Source organism: Carya illinoinensis, chromosome 11, assembly GCF_018687715.1.
Source record: "Carya illinoinensis cultivar Pawnee chromosome 11, C.illinoinensisPawnee_v1, whole genome shotgun sequence".
NCBI lineage: Eukaryota > Viridiplantae > Streptophyta > Magnoliopsida > Fagales > Juglandaceae > Carya > Carya illinoinensis.
Window position 1 is genome coordinate 19,588,692 of NC_056762.1, and position 18,703 is coordinate 19,607,394.

The following is an 18,703-nucleotide window of genomic DNA, read 5'->3' on the forward strand; positions in this document are numbered from 1 at the left end:
TTTTTACCGCATCTCTGGTCGGATGGACCGGAACGAGAACCAGGGAATGGATTTTTAGGAAAATCGCACCGACCCCATCGCGTAGCGATGGGTATCGGTCAGATCGCCGGTTGGCATGAGATAGGCAGGGTGCGGCTAGGTCGTAATAGGATTATATTAGTTTTTCGCTGGTAGCATGATGGGTGCGATCATACCAGCACTAATGCACCGGATCCCATCAGAACTCCGCAGTTAAGCGTGCTTGGGCGAGAGTAGTACTAGGATGGGTGACCTCCTGGGAAGTCCTCGTGTTGCACCCCCCCTTTTTATTTTTACCGCATCTCCGGTCGGATGGACCGGAACGACAACCGGGCAATGGATTCTTAGGAAAATCGCACCGACCCCATCGCGTAGCAATGGGTATCGATCAGATCGCCGGTTGGCATGGGATAGGCATGGTGCGGCTAGGTCGTAATAGGATTATATTAGTTTTTCGCTGGTAGCATGATGGGTGCGATCATAGCAGCACTAATGCACCGGATCCCATCAGAACTCCGCAGTTAAGCGTGCTTGGGCGAGAGTAGTACTAGGATGGGTGACCTCCTGGGAAGTCCTCGTGTTGCACCCCCCCTTTTTATTTTTACCGCATCTCCGGTCGGATGGACCGGAACGACAACCGGGCAATGGATTCTTAGGAAAATCGCACCGACCCCATCGCTATCAATCAGATCGCCGGTTGGCATGAGATAGGCAGGGTGCGGCTAGGTCGTAATAGGATTATATTAGTTTTTCGCTGGTAGCATGATGGGTGCGATCATACCAGCAGTAATGCACCGGATCCCATCAGAACTCCGCAGTTAAGCGTGCTTGGGCGAGAGTAGTACTAGGATGGGTGACCTCCTGGGAAGTCCTCGTGTTGCACCCCCCCTTTTTATTTTTACCGCATCTCCGGTCGGATGGACCGGAACGACAACCGGGCAATGGATTCTTAGGAAAATCGCACCGACCCCATCGCGTAGCAATGGGTATCGATCAGATCGCCGGTTGGCATGGGATAGGCATGGTGCGGCTAGGTCGTAATAGGATTATATTAGTTTTTCGCTGGTAGCATGATGGGTGCGATCATACCAGCACTAATGCACCGGATCCCATCAGAACTCCGCAGTTAATCGTGCTTGGGCGAGAGTAGTACTAGGATGGGTGACCTCCTGGGAAGTCCTCGTGTTGCACCCCCCCTTTTTATTTTTACCGCATCTCCGGTCGGATGGACCGGAACGACAACCGGGCAATGGATTCTTAGGAAAATCGCACCGACCCCATCGCGTAGCAATGGGTATCGATCAGATCGCCGGTTGGCATGGGATAGGCATGGTGCGGCTAGGTCGTAATAGGATTATATTAGTTTTTCGCTGGTAGCATGATGGGTGCGATCATACCAGCACTAATGCACCGGATCCCATCAGAACTCCGCAGTTAAGCGTGCTTGGGCGAGAGTAGTACTAGGATGGGTGACCTCCTGGGAAGTCCTCGTGTTGCACCCCCCCTTTTTATTTTTACCGCATCTCCGGTCGGATGGACCGGAACGACAACCGGGCAATGGATTCTTAGGAAAATCGCACCGACCCCATCGCGTAGAAATGGGTATCGATCAGATCGCCGGTTGGCATGGGATAGGCATGGTGCGGCTAGGTCGTAATAGGATTATATTAGTTTTTCGCTGGTAGCATGATGGGTGCGATCATACCAACACTAATGCACCGGATCCCATCAGAACTCCGCAGTTAAGCGTGCTTGGGCGAGAGTAGTACTAGGATGGGTGACCTCCTGGGAAGTCCTCGTGTTGCACCCCCCCTTTTTATTTTTACCGCATCTCCGGTCGGATGGACCGGAACGACAACCGGGCAATGGATTCTTAGGAAAATCGCACCGACCCCATCGCGTAGCAATGGGTATCGATCAGATCGCCGGTTGGCATGGGATAGGCATGGTGCGGCTAGGTCGTAATAGGATTATATTAGTTTTTCGCTGGTAGCATGATGGGTGCGATCATACCAACACTAATGCACCGGATCCCATCAGAACTCCGCAGTTAATCGTGCTTGGGCGAGAGTAGTACTAGGATGGGTGACCTCCTGGGAAGTCCTCGTGTTGCACCCCCCCTTTTTATTTTTACCGCATCTCCGGTCGGATGGACCGGAACGACAACCGGGCAATGGATTCTTAGGAAAATCGCACCGACCCCATCGCGTAGCAATGGGTATCGATCAGATCGCCGGTTGGCATGGGATAGGCATGGTGCGGCTAGGTCGTAATAGGATTATATTAGTTTTTCGCTGGTAGCATGATGGGTGCGATCATACCAGCACTAATGCACCGGATCCCATCAGAACTCCGCAGTTAAGCGTGCTTGGGCGAGAGTAGTACTAGGATGGGTGACCTCCTGGGAAGTCCTCGTGTTGCACCCCCCCTTTTTATTTTTACCGCATCTCCGGTCGGATGGACCGGAACGACAACCGGGCAATGGATTCTTAGGAAAATCGCACCGACCCCATCGCGTAGCAATGGGTATCGATCAGATCGCCGGTTGGCATGGGATAGGCATGGTGCGGCTAGGTCGTAATAGGATTATATTAGTTTTTCGCTGGTAGCATGATGGGTGCGATCATACCAACACTAATGCACCGGATCCCATCAGAACTCCGCAGTTAAGCGTGCTTGGGCGAGAGTAGTACTAGGATGGGTGACCTCCTGGGAAGTCCTCGTGTTGCACCCCCCCTTTTTATTTTTACCGCATCTCCGGTCGGATGGACCGGAACGACAACCGGGCAATGGATTCTTAGGAAAATCGCACCGACCCCATCGCTATCAATCAGATCGCCAGTTGGCATGGGATAGGCAGGGTGCGGCTAGGTCGTAATAGGATTATATTAGTTTTTCGCTGGTAGCATGATGGGTGCGATCATACCAGCACTAATGCACCGGATCCCATCAGAACTCCGCAGTTAAGCGTGCTTGGGCGAGAGTAGTACTAGGATGGGTGACCTCCTGGGAAGTCCTCGTGTTGCACCCCCCCTTTTAATTTTTACCGCATCTCTGGTCGGATGGACCGGAACGAGAACCAGGGAATGGATTTTTAGGAAAATCGCACCGACCCCATCGCGTAGCAATGGGTATCGGTCAGATCGCCGGTTGGCATGAGATTGGCAGGGTGCGGCTAGGTCGTAATAGGATTATATTAGTTTTTCGCTGGTAGCATGATGGGTGCGATCATACCAGCACTAATGCACCGGATCCCATCAGAACTCCGCAGTTAAGCGTGCTTGGGCGAGAGTAGTACTAGGATGGGTGACCTCCTGGGAAGTCCTCGTGTTGCACCCCCCCTTTTTATTTTTACCGCATCTCCGGTCGGATGGACCGGAACGACAACCGGGCAATGGATTCTTAGGAAAATCGCACCGACCCCATCGCGTAGCAATGGGTATCGATCAGATCGCCGGTTGGCATGGGATAGGCAGGGTGCGGCTAGGTCGTAATAGGATTATATTAGTTTTTCGCTGGTAGCATGATGGGTGCGATCATACCAGCACTAATGCACCGGATCCCATCAGAACTCCGCAGTTAAGCGTGCTTGGGCGAGAGTAGTACTAGGATGGGTGACCTCCTGGGAAGTCCTCGTGTTGCACCCCTCCTTTTTATTTTTACCGCATCTCCGGTCGGATGGACCGGAACGACAACCGGGCAATGGATTCTTAGGAAAATCGCACCGACCCCATCGCGTAGCAATGGGTATCGATCAGATCGCCGGTTGGCATGGGATAGGCATGGTGCGGCTAGGTCGTAATAGGATTATATTAGTTTTTCGCTGGTAGCATGATGGGTGCGATCATACCAGCACTAATGCACCGGATCCCATCAGAACTCCGCAGTTAAGCGTGCTTGGGCGAGAGTAGTACTAGGATGGGTGACCTCCTGGGAAGTCCTCGTGTTGCACCCCCCCTTTTAATTTTTACCGCATCTCTGGTCGGATGGACCGGAACGAGAACCAGGGAATGGATTTTTAGGAAAATCGCACCGACCCCATCGCGTAGCAATGGGTATCGGTCAGATCGCCGGTTGGCATGAGATAGGCAGGGTGCGGCTAGGTCGTAATAGGATTATATTAGTTTTTCGCTGGTAGCATGATGGGTGCGATCATACCAGCACTAATGCACCGGATCCCATCAGAACTCCGCAGTTAAGCGTGCTTGGGCGAGAGTAGTACTAGGATGGGTGACCTCCTGGGAAGTCCTCGTGTTGCACCCCCCCTTTTTATTTTTACCGCATCTCCGGTCGGATGGACCGGAACGACAACCGGGCAATGGATTCTTAGGAAAATCGCACCGACCCCATCGCTATCAATCAGATCGCCAGTTGGCATGGGATAGGCAGGGTGCGGCTAGGTCGTAATAGGATTATATTAGTTTTTCGCTGGTAGCATGATGGGTGCGATCATACCAGCACTAATGCACCGGATCCCATCAGAACTCCGCAGTTAAGCGTGCTTGGGCGAGAGTAGTACTAGGATGGGTGACCTCCTGGGAAGTCCTCGTGTTGCACCCCCCCTTTTAATTTTTACCGCATCTCTGGTCGGATGGACCGGAACGAGAACCAGGGAATGGATTTTTAGGAAAATCGCACCGACCCCATCGCGTAGCAATGGGTATCGGTCAGATCGCCGGTTGGCATGAGATAGGCAGGGTGCGGCTAGGTCGTAATAGGATTATATTAGTTTTTCGCTGGTAGCATGATGGGTGCGATCATACCAGCACTAATGCACCGGATCCCATCAGAACTCCGCAGTTAAGCGTGCTTGGGCGAGAGTAGTACTAGGATGGGTGACCTCCTGGGAAGTCCTCGTGTTGCACCCCCCCTTTTTATTTTTACCGCATCTCCGGTCGGATGGACCGGAACGACAACCGGGCAATGGATTCTTAGGAAAATCGCACCGACCCCATCGCGTAGCAATGGGTATCGATCAGATCGCCGGTTGGCATGGGATAGGCATGGTGCGGCTAGGTCGTAATAGGATTATATTAGTTTTTCGCTGGTAGCATGATGGGTGCGATCCTACCAGCACTAATGCACCGGATCCCATCAGAACTCCGCAGTTAAGCGTGCTTGGGCGAGAGTAGTACTAGGATGGGTGACCTCCTGGGAAGTCCTCGTGTTGCACCCCCCCTTTTTATTTTTACCGCATCTCCGGTCGGATGGACCGGAACGACAACCGGGCAATGGATTCTTAGGAAAATCGCACCGACCCCATCGCGTAGCAATGGGTATCGATCAGATCGCCGGTTGGCATGGGATAGGCATGGTGCGGCTAGGTCGTAATAGGATTATATTAGTTTTTCGCTGGTAGCATGATGGGTGCGATCATACCAGCACTAATGCACCGGATCCCATCAGAACTCCGCAGTTAAGCGTGCTTGGGCGAGAGTAGTACTAGGATGGGTGACCTCCTGGGAAGTCCTCGTGTTGCACCCCCCCTTTTAATTTTTACCGCATCTCTGGTCGGATGGACCGGAACGAGAACCAGGGAATGGATTTTTAGGAAAATCGCACCGACCCCATCGCGTAGCAATGGGTATCGGTCAGATCGCCGGTTGGCATGAGATTGGCAGGGTGCGGCTAGGTCGTAATAGGATTATATTAGTTTTTCGCTGGTAGCATGATGGGTGCGATCATACCAGCACTAATGCACCGGATCCCATCAGAACTCCGCAGTTAAGCGTGCTTGGGCGAGAGTAGTACTAGGATGGGTGACCTCCTGGGAAGTCCTCGTGTTGCACCCCCCCTTTTTATTTTTACCGCATCTCCGGTCGGATGGACCGGAACGACAACCGGGCAATGGATTCTTAGGAAAATCGCACCGACCCCATCGCGTAGCAATGGGTATCGATCAGATCGCCGGTTGGCATGGGATAGGCAGGGTGCGGCTAGGTCGTAATAGGATTATATTAGTTTTTCGCTGGTAGCATGATGGGTGCGATCATACCAGCACTAATGCACCGGATCCCATCAGAACTCCGCAGTTAAGCGTGCTTGGGCGAGAGTAGTACTAGGATGGGTGACCTCCTGGGAAGTCCTCGTGTTGCACCCCTCCTTTTTATTTTTACCGCATCTCCGGTCGGATGGACCGGAACGACAACCGGGCAATGGATTCTTAGGAAAATCGCACCGACCCCATCGCGTAGCAATGGGTATCGATCAGATCGCCGGTTGGCATGGGATAGGCATGGTGCGGCTAGGTCGTAATAGGATTATATTAGTTTTTCGCTGGTAGCATGATGGGTGCGATCATACCAGCACTAATGCACCGGATCCCATCAGAACTCCGCAGTTAAGCGTGCTTGGGCGAGAGTAGTACTAGGATGGGTGACCTCCTGGGAAGTCCTCGTGTTGCACCCCCCCTTTTAATTTTTACCGCATCTCTGGTCGGATGGACCGGAACGAGAACCAGGGAATGGATTTTTAGGAAAATCGCACCGACCCCATCGCGTAGCAATGGGTATCGGTCAGATCGCCGGTTGGCATGAGATAGGCAGGGTGCGGCTAGGTCGTAATAGGATTATATTAGTTTTTCGCTGGTAGCATGATGGGTGCGATCATACCAGCACTAATGCACCGGATCCCATCAGAACTCCGCAGTTAAGCGTGCTTGGGCGAGAGTAGTACTAGGATGGGTGACCTCCTGGGAAGTCCTCGTGTTGCACCCCCCCTTTTTATTTTTACCGCATCTCCGGTCGGATGGACCGGAACGACAACCGGGCAATGGATTCTTAGGAAAATCGCACCGACCCCATCGCTATCAATCAGATCGCCAGTTGGCATGGGATAGGCAGGGTGCGGCTAGGTCGTAATAGGATTATATTAGTTTTTCGCTGGTAGCATGATGGGTGCGATCATACCAGCACTAATGCACCGGATCCCATCAGAACTCCGCAGTTAAGCGTGCTTGGGCGAGAGTAGTACTAGGATGGGTGACCTCCTGGGAAGTCCTCGTGTTGCACCCCCCCTTTTAATTTTTACCGCATCTCTGGTCGGATGGACCGGAACGAGAACCAGGGAATGGATTTTTAGGAAAATCGCACCGACCCCATCGCGTAGCAATGGGTATCGGTCAGATCGCCGGTTGGCATGAGATAGGCAGGGTGCGGCTAGGTCGTAATAGGATTATATTAGTTTTTCGCTGGTAGCATGATGGGTGCGATCATACCAGCACTAATGCACCGGATCCCATCAGAACTCCGCAGTTAAGCGTGCTTGGGCGAGAGTAGTACTAGGATGGGTGACCTCCTGGGAAGTCCTCGTGTTGCACCCCCCCTTTTTATTTTTACCGCATCTCCGGTCGGATGGACCGGAACGACAACCGGGCAATGGATTCTTAGGAAAATCGCACCGACCCCATCGCGTAGCAATGGGTATCGATCAGATCGCCGGTTGGCATGGGATAGGCATGGTGCGGCTAGGTCGTAATAGGATTATATTAGTTTTTCGCTGGTAGCATGATGGGTGCGATCCTACCAGCACTAATGCACCGGATCCCATCAGAACTCCGCAGTTAAGCGTGCTTGGGCGAGAGTAGTACTAGGATGGGTGACCTCCTGGGAAGTCCTCGTGTTGCACCCCCCCTTTTTATTTTTACCGCATCTCCGGTCGGATGGACCGGAACGACAACCGGGCAATGGATTCTTAGGAAAATCGCACCGACCCCATCGCGTAGCAATGGGTATCGATCAGATCGCCGGTTGGCATGGGATAGGCATGGTGCGGCTAGGTCGTAATAGGATTATATTAGTTTTTCGCTGGTAGCATGATGGGTGCGATCATACCAGCACTAATGCACCGGATCCCATCAGAACTCCGCAGTTAAGCGTGCTTGGGCGAGAGTAGTACTAGGATGGGTGACCTCCTGGGAAGTCCTCGTGTTGCACCCCCCCTTTTTATTTTTACCGCATCTCCGGTCGGATGGACCGGAACGACAACCGGGCAATGGATTCTTAGGAAAATCGCACCGACCCCATCGCGTAGCAATGGGTATCGATCAGATCGCCGGTTGGCATGGGATAGGCATGGTGCGGCTAGGTCGTAATAGGATTATATTAGTTTTTCGCTGGTAGCATGTTGGGTGCGATTATACCAGCACTAATGCACCGGATCCCATCAGAACTCCGCAGTTAAGCGTGCTTGGGCGAGAGTAGTACTAGGATGGGTGACCTCCTGGGAAGTCCTCGTGTTGCACCCCCCCTTTTTATTTTTACCGCATCTCCGGTCGGATGGACCGGAACGACAACCGGGCAATGGATTCTTAGGAAAATCGCACCGACCCCATCGCTATCAATCAGATCGCCAGTTGGCATGGGATAGGCAGGGTGCGGCTAGGTCGTAATAGGATTATATTAGTTTTTCGCTGGTAGCATGATGGGTGCGATCATACCAGCACTAATGCACCGGATCCCATCAGAACTCCGCAGTTAAGCGTGCTTGGGCGAGAGTAGTACTAGGATGGGTGACCTCCTGGGAAGTCCTCGTGTTGCACCCCCCCTTTTTATTTTTTCCGCATCTCCGGTCGGATGGACCGGAACGACAACCGGGCAATGGATTCTTAGGAAAATCGCACCGACCCCATCGCGTAGCAATGGGTATCGATCAGATCGCCGGTTGGCATGGGATAGGCATGGTGCGGCTAGGTCGTAATAGGATTATATTAGTTTTTCGCTGGTAGCATGATGGGTGCGATCATACCAGCACTAATGCACCGGATCCCATCAGAACTCCGCAGTTAAGCGTGCTTGGGCGAGAGTAGTACTAGGATGGGTGACCTCCTGGGAAGTCCTCGTGTTGCACGCCCCCTTTTAATTTTTACCGCATCTCTGGTCGGATGGACCGGAACGAGAACCAGGGAATGGATTTTTAGGAAAATCGCACCGACCCCATCGCGTAGCAATGGGTATCGGTCAGATCGCCGGTTGGCATGAGATAGGCAGGGTGCGGCTAGGTCGTAATAGGATTATATTAGTTTTTCGCTGGTAGCATGATGGGTGCGATCATACCAGCACTAATGCACCGGATCCCATCAGAACTCCGCAGTTAAGCGTGCTTGGGCGAGAGTAGTACTAGGATGGGTGACCTCCTGGGAAGTCCTCGTGTTGCACCCCCCCTTTTTATTTTTACCGCATCTCCGGTCGGATGGACCGGAACGACAACCGGGCAATGGATTCTTAGGAAAATCGCACCGACCCCATCGCGTAGCAATGGGTATCGATCAGATCGCCGGTTGGCATGGGATAGGCATGGTGCGGCTAGGTCGTAATAGGATTATATTAGTTTTTCGCTGGTAGCATGATGGGTGCGATCATACCAGCACTAATGCACCGGATCCCATCAGAACTCCGCAGTTAATCGTGCTTGGGCGAGAGTAGTACTAGGATGGGTGACCTCCTGGGAAGTCCTCGTGTTGCACCCCCCCTTTTTATTTTTACCGCATCTCCGGTCGGATGGACCGGAACGACAACCGGGCAATGGATTCTTAGGAAAATCGCACCGACCCCATCGCGTAGCAATGGGTATCGATCAGATCGCCGGTTGGCATGGGATAGGCATGGTGCGGCTAGGTCGTAATAGGATTATATTAGTTTTTCGCTGGTAGCATGATGGGTGCGATCATACCAGCACTAATGCACCGGATCCCATCAGAACTCCGCAGTTAAGCGTGCTTGGGCGAGAGTAGTACTAGGATGGGTGACCTCCTGGGAAGTCCTCGTGTTGCACCCCCCCTTTTTATTTTTACCGCATCTCCGGTCGGATGGACCGGAACGACAACCGGGCAATGGATTCTTAGGAAAATCGCACCGACCCCATCGCGTAGCAATGGGTATCGATCAGATCGCCGGTTGGCATGGGATAGGCATGGTGCGGCTAGGTCGTAATAGGATTATATTAGTTTTTCGCTGGTAGCATGATGGGTGCGATCATACCAGCACTAATGCACCGGATCCCATCAGAACTCCGCAGTTAATCGTGCTTGGGCGAGAGTAGTACTAGGATGGGTGACCTCCTGGGAAGTCCTCGTGTTGCACCCCCCCTTTTTATTTTTACCGCATCTCCGGTCGGATGGACCGGAACGACAACCGGGCAATGGATTCTTAGGAAAATCGCACCGACCCCATCGCGTAGCAATGGGTATCGATCAGATCGCCGGTTGGCATGGGATAGGCATGGTGCGGCTAGGTCGTAATAGGATTATATTAGTTTTTCGCTGGTAGCATGATGGGTGCGATCATACCAGCACTAATGCACCGGATCCCATCAGAACTCCGCAGTTAAGCGTGCTTGGGCGAGAGTAGTACTAGGATGGGTGACCTCCTGGGAAGTCCTCGTGTTGCACCCCCCCTTTTTATTTTTACCGCATCTCCGGTCGGATGGACCGGAACGACAACCGGGCAATGGATTCTTAGGAAAATCGCACCGACCCCATCGCGTAGCAATGGGTATCGATCAGATCGCCGGTTGGCATGGGATAGGCATGGTGCGGCTAGGTCGTAATAGGATTATATTAGTTTTTCGCTGGTAGCATGATGGGTGCGATCATACCAGCACTAATGCACCGGATCCCATCAGAACTCCGCAGTTAAGCGTGCTTGGGCGAGAGTAGTACTAGGATGGGTGACCTCCTGGGAAGTCCTCGTGTTGCACCCCCCCTTTTTATTTTTACCGCATCTCCGGTCGGATGGACCGGAACGACAACCGGGCAATGGATTCTTAGGAAAATCGCACCGACCCCATCGCTATCAATCAGATCGCCAGTTGGCATGGGATAGGCAGGGTGCGGCTAGGTCGTAATAGGATTATATTAGTTTTTCGCTGGTAGCATGATGGGTGCGATCATACCAGCACTAATGCACCGGATCCCATCAGAACTCCGCAGTTAAGCGTGCTTGGGCGAGAGTAGTACTAGGATGGGTGACCTCCTGGGAAGTCCTCGTGTTGCACCCCCCCTTTTAATTTTTACCGCATCTCTGGTCGGATGGACCGGAACGAGAACCAGGGAATGGATTTTTAGGAAAATCGCACCGACCCCATCGCGTAGCAATGGGTATCGGTCAGATCGCCGGTTGGCATGAGATAGGCAGGGTGCGGCTAGGTCGTAATAGGATTATATTAGTTTTTCGCTGGTAGCATGATGGGTGCGATCATACCAGCACTAATGCACCGGATCCCATCAGAACTCCGCAGTTAAGCGTGCTTGGGCGAGAGTAGTACTAGGATGGGTGACCTCCTGGGAAGTCCTCGTGTTGCACCCCCCCTTTTTATTTTTACCGCATCTCCGGTCGGATGGACCGGAACGACAACCGGGCAATGGATTCTTAGGAAAATCGCACCGACCCCATCGCTATCAATCAGATCGCCAGTTGGCATGGGATAGGCAGGGTGCGGCTAGGTCGTAATAGGATTATATTAGTTTTTCGCTGGTAGCATGATGGGTGCGATCATACCAGCACTAATGCACCGGATCCCATCAGAACTCCGCAGTTAAGCGTGCTTGGGCGAGAGTAGTACTAGGATGGGTGACCTCCTGGGAAGTCCTCGTGTTGCACCCCCCCTTTTAATTTTTACCGCATCTCTGGTCGGATGGACCGGAACGAGAACCAGGGAATGGATTTTTAGGAAAATCGCACCGACCCCATCGCGTAGCGATGGGTATCGGTCAGATCGCCGGTTGGCATGAGATAGGCAGGGTGCGGCTAGGTCGTAATAGGATTATATTAGTTTTTCGCTGGTAGCATGATGGGTGCGATCATACCAGCACTAATGCACCGGATCCCATCAGAACTCCGCAGTTAAGCGTGCTTGGGCGAGAGTAGTACTAGGATGGGTGACCTCCTGGGAAGTCCTCGTGTTGCACCCCCCCTTTTTATTTTTACCGCATCTCCGGTCGGATGGACCGGAACGACAACCGGGCAATGGATTCTTAGGAAAATCGCACCGACCCCATCGCGTAGCAATGGGTATCGATCAGATCGCCGGTTGGCATGGGATAGGCATGGTGCGGCTAGGTCGTAATAGGATTATATTAGTTTTTCGCTGGTAGCATGATGGGTGCGATCATACCAGCACTAATGCACCGGATCCCATCAGAACTCCGCAGTTAAGCGTGCTTGGGCGAGAGTAGTACTAGGATGGGTGACCTCCTGGGAAGTCCTCGTGTTGCACCCCCCCTTTTTATTTTTACCGCATCTCCGGTCGGATGGACCGGAACGACAACCGGGCAATGGATTCTTAGGAAAATCGCACCGACCCCATCGCGTAGCAATGGGTATCGATCAGATCGCCGGTTGGCATGGGATAGGCATGGTGCGGCTAGGTCGTAATAGGATTATATTAGTTTTTCGCTGGTAGCATGTTGGGTGCGATCATACCAGCACTAATGCACCGGATCCCATCAGAACTCCGCAGTTAAGCGTGCTTGGGCGAGAGTAGTACTAGGATGGGTGACCTCCTGGGAAGTCCTCGTGTTGCACCCCCCCTTTTTATTTTTACCGCATCTCCGGTCGGATGGACCGGAACGACAACCGGGCAATGGATTCTTAGGAAAATCGCACCGACCCCATCGCTATCAATCAGATCGCCAGTTGGCATGGGATAGGCAGGGTGCGGCTAGGTCGTAATAGGATTATATTAGTTTTTCGCTGGTAGCATGATGGGTGCGATCATACCAGCACTAATGCACCGGATCCCATCAGAACTCCGCAGTTAAGCGTGCTTGGGCGAGAGTAGTACTAGGATGGGTGACCTCCTGGGAAGTCCTCGTGTTGCACCCCCCCTTTTTATTTTTTCCGCATCTCCGGTCGGATGGACCGGAACGACAACCGGGCAATGGATTCTTAGGAAAATCGCACCGACCCCATCGCGTAGCAATGGGTATCGATCAGATCGCCGGTTGGCATGGGATAGGCATGGTGCGGCTAGGTCGTAATAGGATTATATTAGTTTTTCGCTGGTAGCATGATGGGTGCGATCATACCAGCACTAATGCACCGGATCCCATCAGAACTCCGCAGTTAAGCGTGCTTGGGCGAGAGTAGTACTAGGATGGGTGACCTCCTGGGAAGTCCTCGTGTTGCACCCCCCCTTTTAATTTTTACCGCATCTCTGGTCGGATGGACCGGAACGAGAACCAGGGAATGGATTTTTAGGAAAATCGCACCGACCCCATCGCGTAGCAATGGGTATCGGTCAGATCGCCGGTTGGCATGAGATAGGCAGGGTGCGGCTAGGTCGTAATAGGATTATATTAGTTTTTCGCTGGTAGCATGATGGGTGCGATCATACCAGCAGTAATGCACCGGATCCCATCAGAACTCCGCAGTTAAGCGTGCTTGGGCGAGAGTAGTACTAGGATGGGTGACCTCCTGGGAAGTCCTCGTGTTGCACCCCCCCTTTTTATTTTTACCGCATCTCCGGTCGGATGGACCGGAACGACAACCGGGCAATGGATTCTTAGGAAAATCGCACCGACCCCATCGCGTAGCAATGGGTATCGATCAGATCGCCGGTTGGCATGGGATAGGCATGGTGCGGCTAGGTCGTAATAGGATTATATTAGTTTTTCGCTGGTAGCATGATGGGTGCGATCATACCAGCACTAATGCACCGGATCCCATCAGAACTCCGCAGTTAATCGTGCTTGGGCGAGAGTAGTACTAGGATGGGTGACCTCCTGGGAAGTCCTCGTGTTGCACCCCCCCTTTTTATTTTTACCGCATCTCCGGTCGGATGGACCGGAACGACAACCGGGCAATGGATTCTTAGGAAAATCGCACCGACCCCATCGCGTAGCAATGGGTATCGATCAGATCGCCGGTTGGCATGGGATAGGCATGGTGCGGCTAGGTCGTAATAGGATTATATTAGTTTTTCGCTGGTAGCATGATGGGTGCGATCATACCAGCACTAATGCACCGGATCCCATCAGAACTCCGCAGTTAAGCGTGCTTGGGCGAGAGTAGTACTAGGATGGGTGACCTCCTGGGAAGTCCTCGTGTTGCACCCCCCCTTTTTATTTTTACCGCATCTCCGGTCGGATGGACCGGAACGACAACCGGGCAATGGATTCTTAGGAAAATCGCACCGACCCCATCGCGTAGAAATGGGTATCGATCAGATCGCCGGTTGGCATGGGATAGGCATGGTGCGGCTAGGTCGTAATAGGATTATATTAGTTTTTCGCTGGTAGCATGATGGGTGCGATCATACCAACACTAATGCACCGGATCCCATCAGAACTCCGCAGTTAAGCGTGCTTGGGCGAGAGTAGTACTAGGATGGGTGACCTCCTGGGAAGTCCTCGTGTTGCACCCCCCCTTTTTATTTTTACCGCATCTCCGGTCGGATGGACCGGAACGACAACCGGGCAATGGATTCTTAGGAAAATCGCACCGACCCCATCGCGTAGCAATGGGTATCGATCAGATCGCCGGTTGGCATGGGATAGGCATGGTGCGGCTAGGTCGTAATAGGATTATATTAGTTTTTCGCTGGTAGCATGATGGGTGCGATCATACCAACACTAATGCACCGGATCCCATCAGAACTCCGCAGTTAATCGTGCTTGGGCGAGAGTAGTACTAGGATGGGTGACCTCCTGGGAAGTCCTCGTGTTGCACCCCCCCTTTTTATTTTTACCGCATCTCCGGTCGGATGGACCGGAACGACAACCGGGCAATGGATTCTTAGGAAAATCGCACCGACCCCATCGCGTAGCAATGGGTATCGATCAGATCGCCGGTTGGCATGGGATAGGCATGGTGCGGGTAGGTCGTAATAGGATTATATTAGTTTTTCGCTGGTAGCATGATGGGTGCGATCATACCAGCACTAATGCACCGGATCCCATCAGAACTCCGCAGTTAAGCGTGCTTGGGCGAGAGTAGTACTAGGATGGGTGACCTCCTGGGAAGTCCTCGTGTTGCACCCCCCCTTTTTATTTTTACCGCATCTCCGGTCGGATGGACCGGAACGACAACCGGGCAATGGATTCTTAGGAAAATCGCACCGACCCCATCGCGTAGCAATGGGTATCGATCAGATCGCCGGTTGGCATGGGATAGGCATGGTGCGGCTAGGTCGTAATAGGATTATATTAGTTTTTCGCTGGTAGCATGATGGGTGCGATCATACCAACACTAATGCACCGGATCCCATCAGAACTCCGCAGTTAAGCGTGCTTGGGCGAGAGTAGTACTAGGATGGGTGACCTCCTGGGAAGTCCTCGTGTTGCACCCCCCCTTTTTATTTTTACCGCATCTCCGGTCGGATGGACCGGAACGACAACCGGGCAATGGATTCTTAGGAAAATCGCACCGACCCCATCGCTATCAATCAGATCGCCAGTTGGCATGGGATAGGCAGGGTGCGGCTAGGTCGTAATAGGATTATATTAGTTTTTCGCTGGTAGCATGATGGGTGCGATCATACCAGCACTAATGCACCGGATCCCATCAGAACTCCGCAGTTAAGCGTGCTTGGGCGAGAGTAGTACTAGGATGGGTGACCTCCTGGGAAGTCCTCGTGTTGCACCCCCCCTTTTAATTTTTACCGCATCTCTGGTCGGATGGACCGGAACGAGAACCAGGGAATGGATTTTTAGGAAAATCGCACCGACCCCATCGCGTAGCAATGGGTATCGGTCAGATCGCCGGTTGGCATGAGATTGGCAGGGTGCGGCTAGGTCGTAATAGGATTATATTAGTTTTTCGCTGGTAGCATGATGGGTGCGATCATACCAGCACTAATGCACCGGATCCCATCAGAACTCCGCAGTTAAGCGTGCTTGGGCGAGAGTAGTACTAGGATGGGTGACCTCCTGGGAAGTCCTCGTGTTGCACCCCCCCTTTTTATTTTTACCGCATCTCCGGTCGGATGGACCGGAACGACAACCGGGCAATGGATTCTTAGGAAAATCGCACCGACCCCATCGCGTAGCAATGGGTATCGATCAGATCGCCGGTTGGCATGGGATAGGCAGGGTGCGGCTAGGTCGTAATAGGATTATATTAGTTTTTCGCTGGTAGCATGATGGGTGCGATCATACCAGCACTAATGCACCGGATCCCATCAGAACTCCGCAGTTAAGCGTGCTTGGGCGAGAGTAGTACTAGGATGGGTGACCTCCTGGGAAGTCCTCGTGTTGCACCCCTCCTTTTTATTTTTACCGCATCTCCGGTCGGATGGACCGGAACGACAACCGGGCAATGGATTCTTAGGAAAATCGCACCGACCCCATCGCGTAGCAATGGGTATCGATCAGATCGCCGGTTGGCATGGGATAGGCATGGTGCGGCTAGGTCGTAATAGGATTATATTAGTTTTTCGCTGGTAGCATGATGGGTGCGATCATACCAGCACTAATGCACCGGATCCCATCAGAACTCCGCAGTTAAGCGTGCTTGGGCGAGAGTAGTACTAGGATGGGTGACCTCCTGGGAAGTCCTCGTGTTGCACCCCCCCTTTTAATTTTTACCGCATCTCTGGTCGGATGGACCGGAACGAGAACCAGGGAATGGATTTTTAGGAAAATCGCACCGACCCCATCGCGTAGCAATGGGTATCGGTCAGATCGCCGGTTGGCATGAGATAGGCAGGGTGAGGCTAGGTCGTAATAGGATTATATTAGTTTTTCGCTGGTAGCATGATGGGTGCGATCATACCAGCACTAATGCACCGGATCCCATCAGAACTCCGCAGTTAAGCGTGCTTGGGCGAGAGTAGTACTAGGATGGGTGACCTCCTGGGAAGTCCTCGTGTTGCACCCCCCCTTTTTATTTTTACCGCATCTCCGGTCGGATGGACCGGAACGACAACCGGGCAATGGATTCTTAGGAAAATCGCACCGACCCCATCGCTATCAATCAGATCGCCAGTTGGCATGGGATAGGCAGGGTGCGGCTAGGTCGTAATAGGATTATATTAGTTTTTCGCTGGTAGCATGATGGGTGCGATCATACCAGCACTAATGCACCGGATCCCATCAGAACTCCGCAGTTAAGCGTGCTTGGGCGAGAGTAGTACTAGGATGGGTGACCTCCTGGGAAGTCCTCGTGTTGCACCCCCCCTTTTAATTTTTACCGCATCTCTGGTCGGATGGACCGGAACGAGAACCAGGGAATGGATTTTTAGGAAAATCGCACCGACCCCATCGCGTAGCAATGGGTATCGGTCAGATCGCCGGTTGGCATGAGATAGGCAGGGTGCGGCTAGGTCGTAATAGGATTATATTAGTTTTTCGCTGGTAGCATGATGGGTGCGATCATACCAGCACTAATGCACCGGATCCCATCAGAACTCCGCAGTTAAGCGTGCTTGGGCGAGAGTAGTACTAGGATGGGTGACCTCCTGGGAAGTCCTCGTGTTGCACCCCCCCTTTTTATTTTTACCGCATCTCCGGTCGGATGGACCGGAACGACAACCGGGCAATGGATTCTTAGGAAAATCGCACCGACCCCATCGCGTAGCAATGGGTATCGATCAGATCGCCGGTTGGCATGGGATAGGCATGGTGCGGCTAGGTCGTAATAGGATTATATTAGTTTTTCGCTGGTAGCATGATGGGTGCGATCCTACCAGCACTAATGCACCGGATCCCATCAGAACTCCGCAGTTAAGCGTGCTTGGGCGAGAGTAGTACTAGGATGGGTGACCTCCTGGGAAGTCCTCGTGTTGCACCCCCCCTTTTTATTTTTACCGCATCTCCGGTCGGATGGACCGGAACGACAACCGGGCAATGGATTCTTAGGAAAATCGCACCGACCCCATCGCGTAGCAATGGGTATCGATCAGATCGCCGGTTGGCATGGGATAGGCATGGTGCGGCTAGGTCGTAATAGGATTATATTAGTTTTTCGCTGGTAGCATGATGGGTGCGATCATACCAGCACTAATGCACCGGATCCCATCAGAACTCCGCAGTTAAGCGTGCTTGGGCGAGAGTAGTACTAGGATGGGTGACCTCCTGGGAAGTCCTCGTGTTGCACCCCCCCTTTTTATTTTTACCGCATCTCCGGTCGGATGGACCGGAACGACAACCGGGCAATGGATTCTTAGGAAAATCGCACCGACCCCATCGCGTAGCAATGGGTATCGATCAGATCGCCGGTTGGCATGGGATAGGCATGGTGCGGCTAGGTCGTAATAGGATTATATTAGTTTTTCGCTGGTAGCATGTTGGGTGCGATTATACCAGCACTAATGCACCGGATCCCATCAGAACTCCGCAGTTAAGCGTGCTTGGGCGAGAGTAGTACTAGGATGGGTGACCTCCTGGGAAGTCCTCGTGTTGCACCCCCCCTTTTTATTTTTACCGCATCTCCGGTCGGATGGACCGGAACGACAACCGGGCAATGGATTCTTAGGAAAATCGCACCGACCCCATCGCTATCAATCAGATCGCCAGTTGGCATGGGATAGGCAGGGTGCGGCTAGGTCGTAATAGGATTATATTAGTTTTTCGCTGGTAGCATGATGGGTGCGATCATACCAGCACTAATGCACCGGATCCCATCAGAACTCCGCAGTTAAGCGTGCTTGGGCGAGAGTAGTACTAGGATGGGTGACCTCCTGGGAAGTCCTCGTGTTGCACCCCCCCCTTTTTATTTTTTCCGCATCTCCGGTCGGATGGACCGGAACG

The 18,703-nt window shown here is 52.6% G+C and overlaps 61 non-coding genes across 61 annotated transcripts; all 61 read left to right on the forward strand.

Annotated features, from left to right (window-relative positions):
- Positions 1-180: 180 nt before the first annotated feature.
- Positions 181-299, forward strand: LOC122286419. The gene has a single exon (XR_006233747.1). It is a non-coding gene; the product is annotated as a 5S ribosomal RNA (ribosomal RNA).
- Positions 300-488: 189 nt separating this feature from the next.
- Positions 489-607, forward strand: LOC122288363. Its single transcript, XR_006235627.1, has one exon. It is a non-coding gene; the product is annotated as a 5S ribosomal RNA (ribosomal RNA).
- Positions 608-785: 178 nt separating this feature from the next.
- Positions 786-904, forward strand: LOC122288154. The gene has a single exon (XR_006235426.1). It is a non-coding gene; the product is annotated as a 5S ribosomal RNA (ribosomal RNA).
- A 189-nt stretch (positions 905-1,093) lies between these two features.
- Positions 1,094-1,212, forward strand: LOC122287707. Its single transcript, XR_006234996.1, has one exon. It is a non-coding gene; the product is annotated as a 5S ribosomal RNA (ribosomal RNA).
- A 189-nt stretch (positions 1,213-1,401) lies between these two features.
- LOC122286420 lies at positions 1,402-1,520 on the forward strand. Its single transcript, XR_006233748.1, has one exon. It is a non-coding gene; the product is annotated as a 5S ribosomal RNA (ribosomal RNA).
- A 189-nt stretch (positions 1,521-1,709) lies between these two features.
- On the forward strand, positions 1,710-1,828 carry LOC122288197. The gene has a single exon (XR_006235468.1). It is a non-coding gene; the product is annotated as a 5S ribosomal RNA (ribosomal RNA).
- A 189-nt stretch (positions 1,829-2,017) lies between these two features.
- On the forward strand, positions 2,018-2,136 carry LOC122283071. The gene has a single exon (XR_006230555.1). It is a non-coding gene; the product is annotated as a 5S ribosomal RNA (ribosomal RNA).
- Positions 2,137-2,325: 189 nt separating this feature from the next.
- Positions 2,326-2,444, forward strand: LOC122286421. The gene has a single exon (XR_006233749.1). It is a non-coding gene; the product is annotated as a 5S ribosomal RNA (ribosomal RNA).
- A 189-nt stretch (positions 2,445-2,633) lies between these two features.
- LOC122288198 lies at positions 2,634-2,752 on the forward strand. Its single transcript, XR_006235469.1, has one exon. It is a non-coding gene; the product is annotated as a 5S ribosomal RNA (ribosomal RNA).
- A 178-nt stretch (positions 2,753-2,930) lies between these two features.
- Positions 2,931-3,049, forward strand: LOC122286423. Its single transcript, XR_006233751.1, has one exon. It is a non-coding gene; the product is annotated as a 5S ribosomal RNA (ribosomal RNA).
- Positions 3,050-3,238: 189 nt separating this feature from the next.
- LOC122286424 lies at positions 3,239-3,357 on the forward strand. The gene has a single exon (XR_006233752.1). It is a non-coding gene; the product is annotated as a 5S ribosomal RNA (ribosomal RNA).
- A 189-nt stretch (positions 3,358-3,546) lies between these two features.
- Positions 3,547-3,665, forward strand: LOC122286425. Its single transcript, XR_006233753.1, has one exon. It is a non-coding gene; the product is annotated as a 5S ribosomal RNA (ribosomal RNA).
- A 189-nt stretch (positions 3,666-3,854) lies between these two features.
- Positions 3,855-3,973, forward strand: LOC122286426. Its single transcript, XR_006233754.1, has one exon. It is a non-coding gene; the product is annotated as a 5S ribosomal RNA (ribosomal RNA).
- A 189-nt stretch (positions 3,974-4,162) lies between these two features.
- On the forward strand, positions 4,163-4,281 carry LOC122286427. Its single transcript, XR_006233755.1, has one exon. It is a non-coding gene; the product is annotated as a 5S ribosomal RNA (ribosomal RNA).
- A 178-nt stretch (positions 4,282-4,459) lies between these two features.
- LOC122286428 lies at positions 4,460-4,578 on the forward strand. Its single transcript, XR_006233756.1, has one exon. It is a non-coding gene; the product is annotated as a 5S ribosomal RNA (ribosomal RNA).
- Positions 4,579-4,767: 189 nt separating this feature from the next.
- LOC122286429 lies at positions 4,768-4,886 on the forward strand. The gene has a single exon (XR_006233757.1). It is a non-coding gene; the product is annotated as a 5S ribosomal RNA (ribosomal RNA).
- A 189-nt stretch (positions 4,887-5,075) lies between these two features.
- On the forward strand, positions 5,076-5,194 carry LOC122287947. The gene has a single exon (XR_006235227.1). It is a non-coding gene; the product is annotated as a 5S ribosomal RNA (ribosomal RNA).
- Positions 5,195-5,383: 189 nt separating this feature from the next.
- LOC122286430 lies at positions 5,384-5,502 on the forward strand. Its single transcript, XR_006233758.1, has one exon. It is a non-coding gene; the product is annotated as a 5S ribosomal RNA (ribosomal RNA).
- A 189-nt stretch (positions 5,503-5,691) lies between these two features.
- LOC122286431 lies at positions 5,692-5,810 on the forward strand. Its single transcript, XR_006233759.1, has one exon. It is a non-coding gene; the product is annotated as a 5S ribosomal RNA (ribosomal RNA).
- Positions 5,811-5,999: 189 nt separating this feature from the next.
- LOC122286432 lies at positions 6,000-6,118 on the forward strand. The gene has a single exon (XR_006233760.1). It is a non-coding gene; the product is annotated as a 5S ribosomal RNA (ribosomal RNA).
- A 189-nt stretch (positions 6,119-6,307) lies between these two features.
- LOC122286435 lies at positions 6,308-6,426 on the forward strand. Its single transcript, XR_006233762.1, has one exon. It is a non-coding gene; the product is annotated as a 5S ribosomal RNA (ribosomal RNA).
- A 189-nt stretch (positions 6,427-6,615) lies between these two features.
- LOC122286436 lies at positions 6,616-6,734 on the forward strand. The gene has a single exon (XR_006233763.1). It is a non-coding gene; the product is annotated as a 5S ribosomal RNA (ribosomal RNA).
- A 178-nt stretch (positions 6,735-6,912) lies between these two features.
- Positions 6,913-7,031, forward strand: LOC122286437. The gene has a single exon (XR_006233764.1). It is a non-coding gene; the product is annotated as a 5S ribosomal RNA (ribosomal RNA).
- A 189-nt stretch (positions 7,032-7,220) lies between these two features.
- Positions 7,221-7,339, forward strand: LOC122286438. The gene has a single exon (XR_006233765.1). It is a non-coding gene; the product is annotated as a 5S ribosomal RNA (ribosomal RNA).
- A 189-nt stretch (positions 7,340-7,528) lies between these two features.
- On the forward strand, positions 7,529-7,647 carry LOC122287948. The gene has a single exon (XR_006235228.1). It is a non-coding gene; the product is annotated as a 5S ribosomal RNA (ribosomal RNA).
- A 189-nt stretch (positions 7,648-7,836) lies between these two features.
- On the forward strand, positions 7,837-7,955 carry LOC122286439. Its single transcript, XR_006233766.1, has one exon. It is a non-coding gene; the product is annotated as a 5S ribosomal RNA (ribosomal RNA).
- A 189-nt stretch (positions 7,956-8,144) lies between these two features.
- LOC122287287 lies at positions 8,145-8,263 on the forward strand. The gene has a single exon (XR_006234588.1). It is a non-coding gene; the product is annotated as a 5S ribosomal RNA (ribosomal RNA).
- A 178-nt stretch (positions 8,264-8,441) lies between these two features.
- On the forward strand, positions 8,442-8,560 carry LOC122286440. Its single transcript, XR_006233767.1, has one exon. It is a non-coding gene; the product is annotated as a 5S ribosomal RNA (ribosomal RNA).
- A 189-nt stretch (positions 8,561-8,749) lies between these two features.
- Positions 8,750-8,868, forward strand: LOC122287542. The gene has a single exon (XR_006234832.1). It is a non-coding gene; the product is annotated as a 5S ribosomal RNA (ribosomal RNA).
- Positions 8,869-9,057: 189 nt separating this feature from the next.
- LOC122286441 lies at positions 9,058-9,176 on the forward strand. The gene has a single exon (XR_006233768.1). It is a non-coding gene; the product is annotated as a 5S ribosomal RNA (ribosomal RNA).
- Positions 9,177-9,365: 189 nt separating this feature from the next.
- Positions 9,366-9,484, forward strand: LOC122287708. Its single transcript, XR_006234997.1, has one exon. It is a non-coding gene; the product is annotated as a 5S ribosomal RNA (ribosomal RNA).
- Positions 9,485-9,673: 189 nt separating this feature from the next.
- Positions 9,674-9,792, forward strand: LOC122286442. The gene has a single exon (XR_006233769.1). It is a non-coding gene; the product is annotated as a 5S ribosomal RNA (ribosomal RNA).
- A 189-nt stretch (positions 9,793-9,981) lies between these two features.
- Positions 9,982-10,100, forward strand: LOC122287709. The gene has a single exon (XR_006234998.1). It is a non-coding gene; the product is annotated as a 5S ribosomal RNA (ribosomal RNA).
- Positions 10,101-10,289: 189 nt separating this feature from the next.
- On the forward strand, positions 10,290-10,408 carry LOC122286443. Its single transcript, XR_006233770.1, has one exon. It is a non-coding gene; the product is annotated as a 5S ribosomal RNA (ribosomal RNA).
- A 189-nt stretch (positions 10,409-10,597) lies between these two features.
- Positions 10,598-10,716, forward strand: LOC122286444. The gene has a single exon (XR_006233771.1). It is a non-coding gene; the product is annotated as a 5S ribosomal RNA (ribosomal RNA).
- A 178-nt stretch (positions 10,717-10,894) lies between these two features.
- LOC122286446 lies at positions 10,895-11,013 on the forward strand. Its single transcript, XR_006233773.1, has one exon. It is a non-coding gene; the product is annotated as a 5S ribosomal RNA (ribosomal RNA).
- A 189-nt stretch (positions 11,014-11,202) lies between these two features.
- Positions 11,203-11,321, forward strand: LOC122286447. Its single transcript, XR_006233774.1, has one exon. It is a non-coding gene; the product is annotated as a 5S ribosomal RNA (ribosomal RNA).
- A 178-nt stretch (positions 11,322-11,499) lies between these two features.
- On the forward strand, positions 11,500-11,618 carry LOC122286448. The gene has a single exon (XR_006233775.1). It is a non-coding gene; the product is annotated as a 5S ribosomal RNA (ribosomal RNA).
- A 189-nt stretch (positions 11,619-11,807) lies between these two features.
- Positions 11,808-11,926, forward strand: LOC122286449. The gene has a single exon (XR_006233776.1). It is a non-coding gene; the product is annotated as a 5S ribosomal RNA (ribosomal RNA).
- Positions 11,927-12,115: 189 nt separating this feature from the next.
- Positions 12,116-12,234, forward strand: LOC122286451. Its single transcript, XR_006233777.1, has one exon. It is a non-coding gene; the product is annotated as a 5S ribosomal RNA (ribosomal RNA).
- A 189-nt stretch (positions 12,235-12,423) lies between these two features.
- LOC122286452 lies at positions 12,424-12,542 on the forward strand. The gene has a single exon (XR_006233778.1). It is a non-coding gene; the product is annotated as a 5S ribosomal RNA (ribosomal RNA).
- A 178-nt stretch (positions 12,543-12,720) lies between these two features.
- On the forward strand, positions 12,721-12,839 carry LOC122286453. Its single transcript, XR_006233779.1, has one exon. It is a non-coding gene; the product is annotated as a 5S ribosomal RNA (ribosomal RNA).
- A 189-nt stretch (positions 12,840-13,028) lies between these two features.
- LOC122286454 lies at positions 13,029-13,147 on the forward strand. The gene has a single exon (XR_006233780.1). It is a non-coding gene; the product is annotated as a 5S ribosomal RNA (ribosomal RNA).
- Positions 13,148-13,336: 189 nt separating this feature from the next.
- Positions 13,337-13,455, forward strand: LOC122288155. Its single transcript, XR_006235427.1, has one exon. It is a non-coding gene; the product is annotated as a 5S ribosomal RNA (ribosomal RNA).
- A 189-nt stretch (positions 13,456-13,644) lies between these two features.
- On the forward strand, positions 13,645-13,763 carry LOC122287711. Its single transcript, XR_006234999.1, has one exon. It is a non-coding gene; the product is annotated as a 5S ribosomal RNA (ribosomal RNA).
- Positions 13,764-13,952: 189 nt separating this feature from the next.
- On the forward strand, positions 13,953-14,071 carry LOC122286455. The gene has a single exon (XR_006233781.1). It is a non-coding gene; the product is annotated as a 5S ribosomal RNA (ribosomal RNA).
- Positions 14,072-14,260: 189 nt separating this feature from the next.
- On the forward strand, positions 14,261-14,379 carry LOC122288199. Its single transcript, XR_006235470.1, has one exon. It is a non-coding gene; the product is annotated as a 5S ribosomal RNA (ribosomal RNA).
- A 189-nt stretch (positions 14,380-14,568) lies between these two features.
- Positions 14,569-14,687, forward strand: LOC122283072. The gene has a single exon (XR_006230556.1). It is a non-coding gene; the product is annotated as a 5S ribosomal RNA (ribosomal RNA).
- Positions 14,688-14,876: 189 nt separating this feature from the next.
- On the forward strand, positions 14,877-14,995 carry LOC122286456. Its single transcript, XR_006233782.1, has one exon. It is a non-coding gene; the product is annotated as a 5S ribosomal RNA (ribosomal RNA).
- A 189-nt stretch (positions 14,996-15,184) lies between these two features.
- LOC122288200 lies at positions 15,185-15,303 on the forward strand. The gene has a single exon (XR_006235471.1). It is a non-coding gene; the product is annotated as a 5S ribosomal RNA (ribosomal RNA).
- Positions 15,304-15,481: 178 nt separating this feature from the next.
- On the forward strand, positions 15,482-15,600 carry LOC122286458. The gene has a single exon (XR_006233784.1). It is a non-coding gene; the product is annotated as a 5S ribosomal RNA (ribosomal RNA).
- A 189-nt stretch (positions 15,601-15,789) lies between these two features.
- LOC122286459 lies at positions 15,790-15,908 on the forward strand. Its single transcript, XR_006233785.1, has one exon. It is a non-coding gene; the product is annotated as a 5S ribosomal RNA (ribosomal RNA).
- Positions 15,909-16,097: 189 nt separating this feature from the next.
- Positions 16,098-16,216, forward strand: LOC122286460. The gene has a single exon (XR_006233786.1). It is a non-coding gene; the product is annotated as a 5S ribosomal RNA (ribosomal RNA).
- A 189-nt stretch (positions 16,217-16,405) lies between these two features.
- LOC122286461 lies at positions 16,406-16,524 on the forward strand. Its single transcript, XR_006233787.1, has one exon. It is a non-coding gene; the product is annotated as a 5S ribosomal RNA (ribosomal RNA).
- Positions 16,525-16,713: 189 nt separating this feature from the next.
- LOC122286462 lies at positions 16,714-16,832 on the forward strand. The gene has a single exon (XR_006233788.1). It is a non-coding gene; the product is annotated as a 5S ribosomal RNA (ribosomal RNA).
- Positions 16,833-17,010: 178 nt separating this feature from the next.
- Positions 17,011-17,129, forward strand: LOC122286463. Its single transcript, XR_006233789.1, has one exon. It is a non-coding gene; the product is annotated as a 5S ribosomal RNA (ribosomal RNA).
- A 189-nt stretch (positions 17,130-17,318) lies between these two features.
- Positions 17,319-17,437, forward strand: LOC122286464. The gene has a single exon (XR_006233790.1). It is a non-coding gene; the product is annotated as a 5S ribosomal RNA (ribosomal RNA).
- Positions 17,438-17,626: 189 nt separating this feature from the next.
- On the forward strand, positions 17,627-17,745 carry LOC122287950. The gene has a single exon (XR_006235230.1). It is a non-coding gene; the product is annotated as a 5S ribosomal RNA (ribosomal RNA).
- A 189-nt stretch (positions 17,746-17,934) lies between these two features.
- Positions 17,935-18,053, forward strand: LOC122286465. Its single transcript, XR_006233791.1, has one exon. It is a non-coding gene; the product is annotated as a 5S ribosomal RNA (ribosomal RNA).
- Positions 18,054-18,242: 189 nt separating this feature from the next.
- LOC122287288 lies at positions 18,243-18,361 on the forward strand. Its single transcript, XR_006234589.1, has one exon. It is a non-coding gene; the product is annotated as a 5S ribosomal RNA (ribosomal RNA).
- A 178-nt stretch (positions 18,362-18,539) lies between these two features.
- On the forward strand, positions 18,540-18,658 carry LOC122286467. The gene has a single exon (XR_006233792.1). It is a non-coding gene; the product is annotated as a 5S ribosomal RNA (ribosomal RNA).
- The last annotated feature ends 45 nt before the right edge of the window (positions 18,659-18,703 follow it).